The sequence below is a fragment of the Saccopteryx bilineata genome, chromosome 2, assembly GCF_036850765.1.
Source record: "Saccopteryx bilineata isolate mSacBil1 chromosome 2, mSacBil1_pri_phased_curated, whole genome shotgun sequence".
In the NCBI taxonomy this organism is placed as follows: Eukaryota; Metazoa; Chordata; class Mammalia; order Chiroptera; family Emballonuridae; genus Saccopteryx; species Saccopteryx bilineata.
This window is the reverse complement of record NC_089491.1, coordinates 86,482,521-86,486,192: the sequence shown is the minus strand read 5'-3', so window position 1 is coordinate 86,486,192 and position 3,672 is coordinate 86,482,521. Positions and strand designations below refer to the sequence as shown.

At 32.3% G+C, this 3,672-nt stretch overlaps 1 pseudogene; it reads right to left on the bottom strand.

Moving 5' to 3' along the window:
• Nucleotides 1–424: 424 nt before the first annotated feature.
• LOC136322260 (U6 snRNA-associated Sm-like protein LSm3 pseudogene) lies at nt 425–731 on the bottom strand (annotated as a pseudogene).
• Between the last annotated feature and the right edge of the window lie 2,941 nt (nt 732–3,672).

The window sequence follows — 3,672 nt, the reverse complement described above, 5'->3', positions numbered from 1 at the left end:
AACTATTCTTTAATCACTGGACTAAATCCCACTTGATTGTTGTATGTAACCTTATTAATGCATTGTTAAATTCATTTTGATAATATTTTATTGCAATATTTTTAAATCAAAAGGAAATATTAAATTCAATTTAAATTTTAAAAATCAGAAATTGTATGAAAAAAAAAGAGCAAATCAACTCCTAAAAAAGATGGCTTTATCTTGGACATCACATTTATAGGAAGGATTAGAGAGAAATAAAAATGCCATTTGGCTTAAGACTTCATGAGTTATGTGCAAATAAACTCATTTCAATAGTGGAAGAATCCTTGGTTATTTCATAATATCAAAATTTACTTTCAGATTTCTCTTTTGAATATCTTCTACATTTAAAGATACAATCATACAAAGTCTCCTAATATCCATACAGGATTAATTCCTTTTTTCAGCCAACTCTTAATGGAGGGGCAACTATCACAACACCATCTCCTTAGACAAGGAGCATCAAAATATTTCTTTTTTTTATTTATATATTTCTTCATCTATTTCTATAGAAGTCACAGTTTCTTCCACATCTTCCAATATCATATTTAAATGTTGATCAATAGCATGTAATCTACCACAAAGCTCTCTGTCATTTCTCATTTTCACGTAAATTTGCTCATCCCCACTGGGTTAATAAGATCCAGAAACTCTTCTACAGTGTTGGTAGTTTCTTGCTGGTTCATGTTGTCTGACAAGTTCCAAACCATCTTGTTGTGAATGTTTGTATCTATGCTCATTAAGAATATTGTTGTATAATTTTCCTTTGTTTTGTGTGGTGTTCTTGTATGATTTGTTATTAAAGTAAAGCTCACTCTGTAAAATAAGTGTTTAAAAATTTCCTGCTCTTTAATATTTTGAAATAATTTGAAAAAAGTATTAAATTTTTAGTGAATATTTGGTAGAATATTCCAATGAATATTAAACATTTGTTTGTTGGAAGTTTTCTGATAACTAATTAAATCTCCATACTAGTAATTGGGCTGAGATTTTTTTTTATTTCTTCATGATTCAGTCTTATTTTTTAAATGTGTACCTGAAACCTATGTACTCTTATTGATCAATGTCACCCCATTAAATTTAATTTTTTAAATAAATTTTTTATTTATTTATTTATTTAATTGATTTTAATTTATTGTGTTTACATAGATTCTATTGTCGCCCCAAATGCATGCCTCCTCCCCCATATTCCCCTCAACATCTCCCTTGCCCCACTTCCCATTGTTCCCTCCCGCATTCCCTTCAGGTTTATTCCATCCTATCATCTCCTTTCCCTCTGTCCTCTTTTTCTCTGGTCCCTTTGATCTCTCCTCTGTCTCAATTTTATTCCTCAGTTCACATTGTTCATTGGAGTCCTCAAATGAGTGAGGTCAATAGGCATATGAAAAAATGCTCAACATCACTAATCATTAGAGAAATGCAAATTAAAACCACAATGAGATATCACCTCTCATCAGTCAGAATGACGCTCATTAATGAACAACACAGAATAAGAGCTGGCGAGGATGTGGAGAAAAGGGAACCCTCCTGCACTGCTAGTGGGAATGCAGACTGGCACAGCCACTTTGGAAAACAGTATGGAGATTCCTCAAAAAATTAAAAATCGAACTGCCTTTTGACCCAGCTATCCCACTTTTAGGAATATATCCCAAGAACACCATAGCAGTGTTTTAAAAGGAGAAATGTACACCCATGTTTATGGCAGCATTGTTCACAATAGCAAAGATCTGGAAACAGTCCAAGTGTCCATCAGTGGATGAGTGGATTAAAAAGCAGTAATACATATATACAATGGAATACTATGGGACCGTGACAAAGAAGGAAATCTTACCTTTTGCGACAACATGAATGGACCTGGAAACTATTATGTTAAGCGAAATAAGCCAGGCAGAAAAAGAAAAATATCATATGACCTCACTCATTTGAGAAATCCAATAATTCAGTCTTGAAAAATTGTATGTTTCTAGTAATTTATCTATCTTCTATGTTGTACAATTTGTTGGTATATCATTGCTGTCAGTCTCTTATGACCTTTTGTATTTCTGTGATATCAATTTTAACTCATGTCTCATTTTTAATTTTCTGGTTTTGAACCCACTATCATTTTTCCTTATTCTACAAAGGTTGGTCAGTTTTGTTCATGTTTTCAAAAAACTAGCTTTTAGTTTCAATGATCGTTTGTATTATCTTTTTGGTCTCTATTTCATTTTTTTGTTTGTTTTTCTTTTTCTAGTTCCCTTAGGTATAAAGTTAGAATGTTTATTTGAGATTTTTCTTGTTTCTTGAGGTAGGACTGTACTGCTATAAACTTCTCTCCAAGAACTGCCTTTGCTAGATCCAGAAATTGTTTTGTGTTATATTTCTGTTTTCTTTCTATGTATTTTTATTTATGATTTCTTCAATGACCCTTTTGTTGTATGGCAGTGTGTTTTTAATCTTCACCTTTTTGTGAGTTTTGTAGATATATTTTTGTAATTTAGTTCTAATTTCATACTAATGTGGTCAGAGAAGACGCTTGCTATGACTTCAATTTTCTTCAATTTACTGAAACTTGTTTCATGGCCAACATATAAAAAAGAATAGGAATTTTTATTCAAAATATGCAATTAAGATTGAGAATCACTGATGGTTGAACATTCAGTCCATAAATTAAGACAAATCGTTCTCAATGAATTAGAAATGGTATTTGACCTAGTAAGCATTGAAGATCCTATCTAGTTAATAAAGTTTTGGGTGGTCTAATGAAAATTGTATTCAACCTTAGTTGGTAACTGTGAGAATTTGAGTTAAATGTAAATAATCTTTTTTTTTAATTGAGAGAAGGAGAGATAGGGAAACAGATTCCCACATGTGCCCTGACTGGGATCCACCTGGCAACCCCTATCTAAAGCCGATGCTCAATCAACCAAGCTACTTTAGCACCTGAGTGTGATGCTCAGACCAATCGAGCCACTGGATGTAGGAGGGAAAGAGGCAGAGAAGGTAGAGAGATGGAGAGAGAAGCAGATGGTCCCTTCTCATGTATATCCTGACTGGATCAAACCTGAGATGTTCATATGCAGGACCCATGCTCTAACCATTGAGAAAACTGGCCAGGGACAAATGTAAATAATCTTATTGAAGTTTTAGGGTATCAATTTAGGATCAGAATGAGAAGGGAGCAAAAACCTATATTTTGTTATATAAAAATTAGTTACAATTAGACTTAGCTAACAATGTGATTTTCTTCTGATTAAATGAGTTGTGTATTAAAGGAAGTGTCAGGAATAAGCTACAGAGCTACAGGAATAAACATATAAATGGAATATTTTTCACATCTGGATGAGTGGTTATATAACATTAATATTAATTTTTTTTAAACTCCAAGATTAAAATGGCAGTGGAAAATTATTTACAACATAAAATTGAAAGCATCGTTGAGGCTTAGTGTTGGTAGCTATTTTCCCTTCCCCTTTGCATATTGAACTTTGTAAAAATCAATACTTACTATGCTCTAAGAATAACTCTGTATTTACATACCACCATGTGACCATAGGCCCGACAGACTTAGAATAAAAAATCATGAACTCAAGTTTGAAAAATGTTAACTATAAAGTAAGTTTATATATCCAAGAATGAGTGATTCAAATAGTTTGAAAGTTGAGATAATAT